Raw genomic sequence first — 13823 nt, 5'->3', positions numbered from 1 at the left:
CTCATGGCAACTGTCAGCAAACCAGTAAGCCCGTTCCTGATTATATCATTAACCAGGATCACACCCTCTGACTCATCATCTAAACAGATTTATTTGTTGATTGTGTTAAATTTCACTGTCAGTAAGGAATTTTATAATTATATCTAATTAAAATGAATAATTCACAGAAATCATTGAAATAAATATTTGAAATTATGTTGTTTTCTCCCAGACAACATTAAACTTTAGCTTAGGCTGTCCTAAAGAGACACCACACAATCCAGACTGCTACATTGTGTAATATATGATGCATGTTATATTTTCGGTAAATGTCTTTTATTCATTGAGTCGCTAATGCAAGATTCTGATTTATTTATTATTTATTTTGAATTCCTTCCCTGTTACTCTTATGGAAATCCCACTCACTGTTCCTCTAACACAGGGGTGGGGAACCCCGGGCCTCAGGGCCGCTGTCCTGCAGGTTTGAGATGTGTCCTTGATCCAACACAGCTGATTTAAATAGCTTACTTAATTCCTCTATGTGCCTTGAAGTTCTCCAGAGGTGTGTTGAACAAGGGTGAGATCTAAAACCTGCAGGACACCAGCCCTTCAGGCCTTGGGTTTCCCACTCCTGCTCTAATTTAGATCCAAAATCAACATTAAAAACAATGCAGAGCAGAAAGACTGAATATAACCATGCTGAGAGTGGCAAACTTCAATTAACTAGACTGTTGTCTTGTTGTCTTACTGTATATGATTAACTGAGTGATCAGACTTTGAACCATTTGTGTGAGATTATAAAAGTAACTCTCCTGTCACTTGAGCCATGCTTTGAATTCCTTTGAATTGCTTTGAATTGCTTTGAATGAAAAAGTGACCCTGAATGTAAAAATGTCATGAATATCATACCACCTGAGATCATACACTACAGCTGTTGTTTCTACTGGAATAAGCTAATAAATGCACAGCACAGTGCACCTATGTGACACACATTCAGTTCATCCATCCATCCATCCATCCATTCGCTTCCGCCTATCCTTTTTAGGGTCGCGGGGGGCGCTGGAGCCTATCCCAGCTGTCATAGGGCGAGAGGCAGGGTACACCCTGGACAGGTCGCCAGTCTGTCGCAGGGCCAACACACAGGGACAGACAACCATTCGCACTCACATTCATTCGCACATTCACACCTAGTGACAATTTGGATTTTCCAATTAACCTATCCCCACAAGCTGCATGTCTTTGGACGGTGGGAGGAAGCCGGAGTACCCGGAGGGAACCCACGCAAACACGGGGAGAACATGCAAACTCCACACAGAAAGACCCCGGCCTGATGTTGGAATTGAGCTCAGGACCTTCTTGCTGTGCGGCAACAGTGCTAACCACCGTGCCACCGTGCTGCCATTCAGTTCAGTTCTATTTTATTTCTACAGCAACATAACATAAAAACAGTCTGCTCAAGATGCTTTAGATTGTAAGACGAAGAACCTACAATAACATAGAGAATGCACCAACAATCACATGACCAGGTAACAGTGGGAAGGAAAAATTCCCTTTTAAGTTTCTGCTGCAACTTGTTGGGGAAGAGAGCCAGAGATTAATCATCTCTAATGATTAAATGCATAGAGGTGTGTAAACACATAGTGAGGGAAAAATTCAAGTAAAGAAGAAACACTTCGTGTATCATGGGAAGCCCCCAGCAGTCTAGACCTATGGCAGCATAATTAAAAAGGATTGAGGGTCACCTGATCACAGCAAGGAAAAACTTAAGCTTAGAACCTTTCTCTTTTTCCACCTTCAAGCACCTGGAGTAATTACGCACCTATTCCCGATGTCCTCGTTTGTGGATGCTTGAGATAGTGGCAGACTTTTAGTATGTGTGGGACTGAGGACCCTGTCCTACTTGCCTTTGTGAGAAATACTTAGCTCCAGTTTCCCTGTATGCTGATTCTGTTGGAGAGACTGGAAAGCAATGAGCTGATTGTGTTTTTGGGAGAGAAGCTCTGGATCTGAGTTGATTTGTCAAATTGTGTGGAGGCCCAGGACCTTCACTTGTTGATCTGTTTGAATTGTGCGTGACTGTAAATAAATACACTGAACTCTTTGAGCAAGTCTTGCATTTGAGTCCTTTGTGACCTGTAATCCATGACAAAAAGAGTGAAAGCAAATCCTGTCTGCTGCTACCAGTATTGAGGCCCAATGCCATCTTAGCTTTGGACTTTATGCTCTCTCATCAGCACTTTGGACTTGAGTGAAGGTATTTTTAAGGTAGGATTCACAGTGGTTTCCTCGTCCTATGTGTTACTGAGACTGCTCCCCTGAGTTACTGTGCTGTCACTCTGTCTCCAGTTCCTGTAGTCCCTGCTGTCACTGTTTTAGTCAAGAACCAGTTTACTGTTGGTGTCTCTGACCTTAAAGCTGAGTACACAGGTATCTTAGAACCCAGTCGTTGCTTGGCTGTGGTCTGTGGCTCCACTGCAGAGAACTGTGGTGAATGAAACCACAACAGTTATAGAGCAAGATATTGTTTCTCCACCTCACCCACTCTCTGACTATTTAAGAAGATGTTGGCTTGGCACTGTCACCGCAGCTATAAAACTGTCATACTGTGGAGGGAGCAGGTTAGGAGCCAAATGCAAATCTGCAGAGTTCACAAAGAAAGCACAAGCCATGTCTTTGGTTGATAAAAATCTAAATCAGAGTCCAAATTATAAAATTAACAAAAATGCAGGAAGTAAAGAAAGCCAAGCATACAGGCAGGTAAACAGTACAACACAACAAAGAACACATGAAAGAGCACACTGAGCTAACAAAGCGAGGATGTGAAACAATCCCACAACAAGTAAACCAAGAACTGAGAACATCTTTACAAAGAACCACAACAACAGATGACCTAAAATACAAAACTCCAGAATCACATTTACAGAGGACACAAAAAAACAACTATGAAAAATGTCAAATAACAAAAAGTATTTAAAAATAAAAATTAAAATGCCAGGATACACTTAATAAACTTTTTTCTTTTTAATTATCAGTTGAAGCTGGTAGTTCATGTAGTTTTGTGTAGTCAGTGTAATAATCATCATTTAATGATTAACACCCACACAGCAACAGGCTAACAGTCCAGTTTAACATCTACAGACCTGCTGCTTTTGGTCACACTGCACCTGCTTTGGATGTTATCAGTCCATACAACGGCCTTTATAAGTCAGACTGTTTTCACTGATGACGAGAGACGAACAAGAAAGTTAAAGATCCAGAACAACAACGATGAGCTGCAGTTTAGTTTGTATCAGTGTCACAGTCTCCATTTAGTGATTAATTACTTGGTTATTATTGTGATATGTAGGCTGACAGGCAGAGACAAATGCAGATGAGTCAGTGGTGTAAAATAACACGGATCCATATTTTATTAGACTTTAAACACAGTTATACAGAGTGTCTCCACCTCACTTCACTCTTATTTAGACACAATAACAAAACCTTGACTTGGATCATCATGTCTCATCACGTGTTCCTGGGATCTGCACTATGAAGCTCGTTCCTCATACCTGGGACATCTTTCTGCTTTGTGCCTTCACTTCTCCAGCACTGACGACAACATTTGTTCCAATTTTGCCCCAATTTCCACCAAAGTTAAATCAGCTCCAGCTTTGCTTTTTATCCACCAAACTTTGACATCTTTCAAAAATGTGGACACAACAGGATGCAGCATGTAAAGAACAAAAGTGACAGAAGCTTTTTCACACTCAGTTTCACTTTTGTTTGGTATTATTTCTTTAAATGTCTTAAAGCTACATCAGAGTTTAATATGGAATAAGTGGTTGATGAGACAGAGATATGAAAAAGTTAAGGATGTGGATCTTAGTGCAAGCAGAGAAACAGAGCAGCTGACTTTGGGAGTCTATGTTGTCAGACATGAAGGAGCAGACTCTGCAGATTCACCTGAAGACAAAGGTGTCATCACTGAAGGATGCACTGTGCTACAAGCTCCTAGTGATGTGGCAAAGGGGTGTGCCCTCCTGCTGATGGAGGTGAATGGGGACAGCCTATCAATGAAAGTGTAGGTTCTGAAAAACAAACTGAGTGGCACAGCCTGCAATGAACTATAGAGGAACTGGTTTCAAGGCTCTTGAACTCTTCTCCTTGCACTTTAGAAACTGTTCAATTTAAACTTCCACACGAACTTCAGCAAAGCTTTTCACTCTTCTGCCTTCTTTGTTCCTGTTGAACTTGTACCACCATCCAGCTACACTGAACAAGACTGCTCCTAACTTTGGACTTTAAGTTTTGAAGAAAATGTTTCCTCTAAATATGGACAAAAATTGCCAGACTGTAATTTCTAGCTGTTGTTTATAGGCCTGGATTGTGAGCTTTTCATTGTAACCCAAGCAAGTCTACATTACTTAAGCCAAGTTAATGTTAAAAATGTTGGAATCACAACACTTTCCAGTTTTAATAATTTCAATTTCACATTAAATTCTGTATCTTAATTGTCCTCCTGCACTTAAAATGCACTTGCATATATGTAAAGGCATTGATCTAGAAGCATTTGAACAGCTCAAAGTTTGCTTCAACATGTTTTACACAAAGTGTTATTAAAGTTAGGTTAACTAAACAAACTGGATGTATTTAATTTACAAACTTATATAGAGTAAGTTGCAATTATGTTAAAATGATTTGATCCTACAGTTTCAGTAGAGCTTGTTTTGGTTGAGTAGATTTATCAGATGTACTTAAAATTTATTATTCAAATTAAAAGTATCATACATTTTATATTTCACTAACCCAGTTGTGTGGAACCAGTTGACATAACTGGATGAAGTAAATACAACATTTTATTTCTTAGAAAGTATTTAAAAGTGACCGTTTGGATTCAGTTAACCAAAATCATTAAAAATCGGTAAATAAATGAAAAAATGCATCTTTGAAAATGAGAGTAGGATAAAAAAAATAATCTAAAGTGTTAAGGACTGAAGAAAGAGGAAAGTACACAGGAGTATTTTAATCTGTTTGATTGGGTCCAGTGAGCTCACAGCACCTCCAGCAGGTGGATTCCAGTACTGTTGTTTTTAAAGCTGTGAACAGTTTTCTTCTCTGCTGTCAGTGTCTGTTTGGAGCCAAGTTACTAAAGAGGTCTTTTATTTGAGCCAGTTTAAATGGTTTAAATTTGAAATATCTGTTTGTCTCCTCACTGACGGGACCAAAAATACAACTCAGCTGAAAAGAAAACACAAAAGAGCACCACCTGGTGGCCAGAGGTGGAAACACAAATGAAAGCAAAGCACACATACATAGCTCCTTCAAGTTTAGTGAAGTGTGCAGCTCTCTGAACACATGAGGCAGAGTTCATGTCACAGCCACTGCTGCAGCAACAAAGTGAGCCACAAAAGACAAGAGCTGTTTCTCAACATCAAGTACTCCAAGTTTGTTCTTCGTTAGTTGCTAATTCAAACTTGGCAAATTAACTTAAGCGCCCAGACTTCTAAGCATGGGAGGACACACACACACTTTCACTGTGATTAATATATAAAATATAAATTAGTAGAGGCCACATAAATGCCTCTTTCTGCATCGGGTCAGAAGGGGAAAAAAAGACACAAACTTGTTGGCTGGATTAGTATAAAATTAAATGTCTGGCAATGGACAGAAGCAAGATATCGATGTTTACACCCTTGTGCAATGAAGAGGATGCATGTTGTATCACAAGACACGATAAGCCAGCTGATTGCTTTGTTTCTCTGTGAGGGTATAGCTGCTGTGGCATTTGTCTGGCTTGAAATAACAACTGTAATCTCCACATTTCGACTTTTCTCAAAATATTATTTCAAGTTTAATCTCAAAATGGACCCCCCCCCCTGCACTTTCCTCTTCGCCCTCACTTTCACTATCCAGTAAAAGACAAGGTGCCTTGTTTGTTTTAGGATTTCTCCAAAACATGTGATGATCACAGTTAGTGATGGTCTGGTTTAATAAGTGGTTTTGTTTGAAGTTGTGCAGAACTTGTCTGTGTCACCATTTCACAGAATATGATCAGGATGTGACAATAGCCAAATTGTCCAGCAGGTGCCACTGTGGAGATGGTTTCAGATTGTTTGGAATCATCAATACAAGCACAAAGACTTCAAATGTTTCACGAAGTCTCGCTTTGCTCATCACTAGTATGGTGACAACTTCACAGTAGGTCCGTATCTCAGCACTGTCATAGTTAAAGGTGACCTTCATAAACCGAGAAACTGACATTCATGTTTGCCACAGGAAATCCACATTTACTCCTAACTAAGGGTTTAAACGCACAAAGAGACAGACACTGAGACAGAGAATAAGATAAAATAAAAAATTTTTTGTTGCACCATATTTAATGAAGCCATGCAAAACGTTACCTTCATAGTATGAACTTAAAGGGCATCTTATAGACCCTTGAAGTTCACCGGTGTGAGTGCAAATGTTTTTGTTTTTTTCACTTGTCTTATTTTTTGAGGCATTTCTCAGGACTCACAGCTAGAAGATGAGCCTGTATATAAAAAAGGTGACTAACTTCTTTTTAGCATGATGACACTCTTGGAAGATCATCAACGTTTTAGGTCAAACATTTCTTCTGTTACTCTCCATCATACGAATTAAATTAGTAGATTTTATCTATTTAAATCATGATATAAACCATGATACTGATGCTCAAAATCAGTTATAGAGAAAAGAAAATCTGAACAAAAGCAAGATTTTGCTTTAGACTTTGATAGTTGGAGGTGGTGTAAAACTCAGTTTTAGCAGAGCCTAAATTTGAATCAATAAATCATTGAATATTATTGTAGGCTTTACACTGAGGTGCTAAAACGTTATCTTAGTACAGTTGTCACATGCCATATAACATGGACACTTAAGTGGAATAACAGGTAAATCGTGCTTGTATTTATTGATTAAACAGGTTGATCTAAAAGTGGTCCACATTACTAAATTAGACCTGGGGGGGTCTCCACATTTTCAATTTCACTCACCTTTACTAAAAACTCACCATTTGAAACTCTGACCTCAAAGTCAAAGTATGAATCTGGAGCAGAAGATCTTCCCAAACCACACCTGTACATTCCTGCGTCAGACTTGATCATTTGTGAGAAGCTTAAAAACACAATTCCTCTTCTTGGAGATCCATCTTTATACTTCATGCTGTATCTGCCACTCTGAGCTGTGCTTCCATCTGTTTTAATGAGGATATCTTCTGTTCGCTCACATTTTTCCTCACAGAAGAACTTTGTGCTTCCAGACAAAGATAAGTTGCAGTTAAACGTGCCATTAAATCCTTCAGCTGCAGACCAAATATTATGTTTTGCCTTGACGAGCCCAGCTGGACCTGTCAGATGAAAAATAATAATAATACATTTAAAACAAGATGGATAATCACAACATTTTTTAGTGTATGTAGATATTAGACTTGTAGTCAAGACTGAACCAAGACCAAGACAAAGTTGAGACGAGACAAAAAAGTCTTTAAACTGCAGCCAGATGCTGCTTCGTTTATGGGTTTCAGGCATATTTATGTGTTCTTGCTTTCACACAGCCCTCCTCACTGCTGTCTACTGTCTCACTCACTTACTGAGAGGACAGACGCACGCTCCACTTGACTGTCGCGTATCTCACCCTCTCTGTTTTTCACACAATGATATTATCCTATATCCTCGCATGTGATTGGCATCAATATGGAGGGATTGGAGCACAGCTGAGCCACTGTGTGAGAGCTGAGCAGCGAAAGGAAACTAAGTGAGGAGCCGGCTCTCGCTCAGCGGGAGTCGACTCTTCTGATTCACTACAAAGCACTCTCTAAGCACGGCTCTTAGAGCTGATGCTTTTGCAGATGACACATTATCGAATGTTATGTTGTGTGTCATGGATACTGTTGACTCCAAATCTCCCGACCACTATGTCGAGCTGAGACAGCGAGACTGAGACAAGACCAAGACCACGTAAAAGTGGTCTCGAGACCAAGACCGGTCTAAAGATATCCAGCTCTAGTAAATATATGTATTTCATAATGTGTTTTATAAATTTGAGTATGTTTTTAGTTAAAATTAAAGTTAAAGAGCAACATTAAGATCATCAGTCCTCACCTGACAAGAAGCAGAAGAAGAGAAAATAGAGGATTTTCATTCTGACTTTAATCCTGATGCAGAAAAGTTGTTAAACTTCAGTTGTCGGACCATGACACACTGATACATCCAACCACTGCAGAGTCCTCATAAAACTTCTGAATATGGCAAACTCAACATGAACAATTTATAAAAGACTCCACAAAGCTGGGTGGGACAGGCCTTGAGGACACAGGACTCATCTGGTCTGGTCCAGCAGACGTGCTTGACTGGAGTCTTCTCCTTTGTCTTTGAATCTGGTCACGAGTGGAAGTGAATGGTGGAGGAGAGGCGGCAATGGTGCAATGTGTCCGTGCTGGGACAATGGAGCTGGTGCAGAAGGTTATGTAGTGAGTGACACACTCAGTAAGCCCACTGGTGTCCTCAGCGTGAGGCTCACAGAGTGTCTCCCAGTCTGTCACCTCAAAACAACCCTGTAGTTCCACTAAAGCCTCCTCCGACCATCTACTACAATACTTCTAGTGGTCACAGGTTCCCTCTTCACAATAGGCACATAGCAGGGGGTGAAACAGGGGTTTATATAAAAGCTAAAATACTAAAGCTACAACCTTTAATATAAAGCTGCTGCTGAGCAAACATGGCTTATACTCCTACTCTTTCTGTTAACTAGACATAAAAACACTTGAGGTCACCCTCTGATGTATTTACCACCCCGTCGTAGATCAATCACAGTATCCTGAACTCTCATTGGTAGACGCTTGAATTGTTGTCGTGAAGTTCAGCCTGGATATCTTAAAAAGAAGGAAACGGAACTTCTTTTCAGGCACTTAGACTAACATGACCTGGACCCTTTTAGCGTCCTCTGTAGTTGAACTGTGGAAGTGAAACAGAGCCACAGCCTGCACACACACAGTTTAACACATCAGTAACTGCACAACATGCAGAGCAGGAGTGAACATGCTGCAACACTTCAAACTGATCATAACTGTGTCAATAAAACCATGAATGCTGCCAGACTGCTCAGTGTATGACTCAGACTGATAGCTGCTCCCTTCTCTCTGACACACTGTTGAGTATTTCATATATTTAACCACTTTAACAACTCTGACCTTTGACCTATTCTGGTATTAGTTACAGTTGTTATGGCGATCCTTGGTGACCTCTGATGTTAAAAACAGTATGAGGCTTTGAGCAGGTGAAGAGGCTCATATCTGTGCTGTTTCCTTCATTCATGTGGAGGTGTGTGTCTGTGTGTGCGTGTGTGTGTGTGTGTGTGTGTGTGCGTGCGTGTGTGTGTATGTGCGTGTGTGTGTGTGTGTGTGTGTGTGTGCGTGCGTGTGTGTGTGTGTGTGTGTGCAGCAGACAGTGAGCAAGAAGACGATGCAGAGGATGATGAAGGTAAAGAGAGCAAAGAAAATGAAGGTCACCCTGAGGGTGGTGGGAAGGATGAGGAGAGGACAGATTTCTTAGATTTCAATTCTTTTAATTTTTTGTCCTTCGTGCTTTTGAACCATCAAACTGTAGGTCAGGAAAGCTGATTCTTTTTGTCTGTTTCTGATAATAAAACATGTTTCTGGGGACGTCGTGTTCAGCTGTCTTTATCATGCAGTATAGTAAACATGTTTAGGTGTGAATGTTACAAAGATGAGATTTTACTGTGAAGCTTTTTTATACCAGGGGAATCATAAATACTTCAGTGATGTAAATAATGCTCTCAGAAGCTGGAAACTCCAAGCAAAACTCACTGAACCATAAATAACTGTAGATTACAATATGATGAGAAATGAGGGCTGAAATGTGAGGAGGTTTCAGACGGTGCAGACTTATGGACGTATCATAGATTTGTATTAAATGTGGTTTATGAAAAGTTCATTACTGCTTTGTAGATTTCCCCTCATTAACACGCTGTCTGACCTGCTGACTTACACAGGTCAGCTTCACTGTTTGATTCTGATAGCTGAGCTGACACAGGCTCTGTGATCTGCTGTAGTTTGTTAGAAATACTTTGACTCACAGAAAAAGCTGCTCAGCTCTTGTTCTGGACACATTTGGGAGAGAAGCTGCCTCTGTGTGTAACAGCGCCCCCTGCTGCTCTTGATGATAAATGTGCAGATGCTGATTCTTGCTGTGACTGTTGATCCAACTGGAAGTTCTGTAGTTACAGGTTCAGCTTCCTCCTGTGAAACCTGTACTAGTGAGCTGCTGTTACAGACCACCAAGTTCTAATATCCAGTATCTCCAGGTCACATGTACAAAGCTGCAGTCAGTCACTGGAGACCTTAATATTGACTGGTTCTCACATACCTGTATTTAGCCACGTCCCTGCTCAAGAAGATTTTTTGTGATCAACTCGACCATAATAACAGAAAAATACTTTTAAAGAAGGATCAGAGTTTCTTTTTATTCCTGTCAAACATTTATTACATTTTTGTGGAGCTGAATGTGTTTGAAAAACCTTTAATTTGTTTACTGGCTCATATACCAACTACTACACCTGCTGCACCCTCTCACCTCTGATGGTGTTTGAGGGAGAGAAACAATTGAAATCAACATAAACTTAAATGCAACATAAGCATCATGTCAGTGGCAGCCTTATCTGTATGTTTAGGATCATTATCCTCCTGCATTGACTGAAACTGAAGGACTGTTTGATAACTTCAGTGAGAACTCTGACATTTCTAAACTGAAGTTTATTTATATAGAAGAAAGTGTTAACAAGCTTAAAAGTTGATGTGAGCAGTAAATAAAAAAGGGTTAAACACACAGTATCGCTCTCAAACTGCTCCTCTTCCTGGAGTGAAGCACAGCCTGATAACCCTCCCTTTTCTTCCTGCTCTTAAACACAGCACCTCCTCTCTGTCCACGTGTTTCCTCATTCCCTCCCTTCAGATCTGCACTTTGAAGATGGGTGTAACCAACATGTGGTGACATGTAAGAGCTGACAGGCTCCATTCACTGCAGAAACATGTTGTTGAGATCAGAGCTCAGACTAGTTTCAGTTATAAGGAAGAGAAACTCACACAGTCACTTACACTGAGAGGAGAAATGGCGCAGAAAGGAGTTCAGCTGGACCGAGAAACCTTCTCTTGTTCCATCTGTTTGGATCTACTGAAGCATCCGGTGACTACAGCCTGTGGACACAGCTACTGCAGGAACTGTATTAAAGGTTTCTGGGATGAAGAGGACAGGAAGGGAATCCACAGCTGCCCTCAGTGCAGGAAGACTTTCATCCCGAGGCCTGTCCTGAAGAAAAACGTCATGTTTGCAGCTTTAGTGGAGCAGCTGAAGAAGACTGGACTCCAAGCTGCTCCAGCTGATCACTGCTATGCTGGACCTGAAGATGTGGCCTGTGATTTCTGCACTGGGAGGAAGCTGAAAGCCCTCAAGTCCTGTTTAGTCTGTCTGGCCTCTTACTGTGAGAAACACCTCCAACCTCACTATGAATCTCAAACTTTTAAAAAGCATACGCTGGTTAAAACCTCTGTGAAGCTCCAGGAGAACATCTGCTCTCGTCATGATGAGGTGATGAAGATTTTCTGTCGTACTGACCAGCAGAGTATCTGTTATCTCTGCACAATGGATGAACATAAAGGCCATGAAACAGTCCCAGCTGCAGCAGAAAGGACTAAGAAGCAGAAGGAGCTCGAGGTGAGACAACTAAACATCCAGCAGAGAATCCAGGAGCGAGAGAAAGATGTGAAGCTGCTTCAACAGGAGGTGGAGGACATCAATGGCTCTGCTGATAAAGCAGTGGAGGACAGTGAGAAGATGTTCACTGAGCTGATCCGTCTCATCCGGAAAAGAAGCTCTGATGTGAAGCAGCAGGTCAGATCCCAGCAGGAAACTGAAGTGAGTCGAGTCAAAGAGCTTCAGGAGAAGCTGGAGCAGGAGATCGCTGAGCTGAAGAGGAAAGACGGCGAGCTGGAGCAGCTCTCACACACAGAGGATCACAACCAGTTTCTACACAACTATCCCTCACTGTCAGCACTCAGTGAGTCTACACACTCGTCCAGCATCAATATTCGTCCTCTGAGGTACTTTGAGGATGTGACAGCAGCTGTGTCAGAGACAAGAGATATACTACAGGACATTCTGAGAGAGGAATGGACAAACATCTCACTGACAGTCACTGAAGTGGATGTTTTACTGTCACCACCAGAGCCAAAGACCAGAGCTGGATTCTTAAAATATTCACGTGAAATCACACTGGATCCAAACACAGCAAACACACATCTGTTATTATCTGAGGGGAACAGAAAAGCAACATTTATGGAACAACAACAGTCTTATTCTGATCATCCAGACAGATTCACTGTATATTGTCAGGTCCTGAGTAGAGAGAGTCTGACTGGACGTTGTTACTGGGAGGTGGAGTGGACAGGGGGAGGAGTTTATGTAGCAGTCGCATACAAGAATATCAGCAGAGCAGGGACGGGCGATGACTGTGGATTTGGATACAATGACAAATCTTGGGCATTATATTGTTACACAAATATTGTTACATTTCTTCACAACAAAGTCCACACTGTCCTCTCAGGTCCTCGGTCCTCCAGAGTAGGAGTGTACCTGGATCACAGAGCAGGTATTCTGTCTTTCTACAGCGTCTCTGAAACCATGACTCTCCTCCACAGAGTCCAGACCACATTCACTCAGCCGCTCTATGCTGGACTTTGTCTTGGGTTGTATAATGGAGACACTGCAGAGTTGATCAAAGTCAAATAAACAGAGAAGACAGGTTCATGTTGATCCCTGACCATTATATGTACTTGTGTAGTTTCTAAATGAGGTTTTACATTTTAGAAGCTGAGAAGTTCAGTGGTCCATTGATGTGTGAAAATAATATTGCACTGATTCAAACTGTACTTACATTTATATACCTTACATCAATATAAATCTGAATTTGTTCTTATGGCTGATAATCATGTGAGTTTAAATGATACTACTCTTCATATTCAGCATGTTTGAAATCTGTCATCAGTCTGGTTAGTGGTTTTATTCTGTAGTTGCTGTAGTGGGTTGTCAAATGCAACAATATATTGGAGCTGCAGTGATTCTTCAGTTAGTCAACGATCAGAGAATTGATTGTTTTATCATTATTTTAGTCACATTTAAAGCTGGTTCCAGTTTCTGAAATGTGAAGATTGTTGATTTTCTTGATCATATATGACTGTAAACTTAATGTGTTTGAGGTTTGAACTTTTAAAATGTAACAAAAATTAAATACTTAATGTTTGACATTTAATATTATTTTTCATATGAAAAGTTTGATCACACTCGATCATTTTTACATTTAAATACAGACAATAAATGATACAGGCCTGTATATTGTGGAGGATAGACATGTTTCTTTGCCCTGAGCTGTGTCTGGCAGGCAGAGCATCTCCACAAATGTGATGCTTCTGATTTGGAGAAAATGAGTTGAGGGAGACACCTGGTGGTCAAACACAGACATGACAGGAAGAAAGACTAAAGTGCAGAGTGGAGACAAACAGCTGGAAATACTTGTTGGAAAGGATCGTCATGCTTCAGAAAAACACACAGCACACACTCTAATAGTCCTTTATTTGCACTGAAGGAGACACGAGAAGAAACCAAATCACACAATAATGACGTGAACACATTTATAGTCAGTGTTCAAGATGATGGATAGAAATGAAAATCATGGAGCATTTATGCATTTTTACGTCTGTGTCACAGAATCTGTTCAGCTATTCTCTGTTTATTAGTCTATTTATCAGGAACCTCTGTTGATTTTATATGTAAAGG

At 40.6% G+C, this 13823-nt stretch overlaps 1 pseudogene; it reads left to right on the top strand.

The window, feature by feature from the left end:
- The first annotated feature begins 11102 nt into the window (after positions 1-11102).
- Positions 11103-12954, top strand: LOC148103854 (tripartite motif-containing protein 16-like; annotated as a pseudogene).
- The last annotated feature ends 869 nt before the right edge of the window (positions 12955-13823 follow it).

Source organism: Neolamprologus brichardi, chromosome 3 (assembly GCF_056152115.1).
Source record: "Neolamprologus brichardi isolate AB-2024 chromosome 3, ASM5615211v1, whole genome shotgun sequence".
Lineage (NCBI taxonomy): Eukaryota > Metazoa > Chordata > Actinopteri > Cichliformes > Cichlidae > Neolamprologus > Neolamprologus brichardi.
Note: the sequence above shows the minus strand (reverse complement) of the source record. Positions and strands in the feature narration are given on the sequence as shown.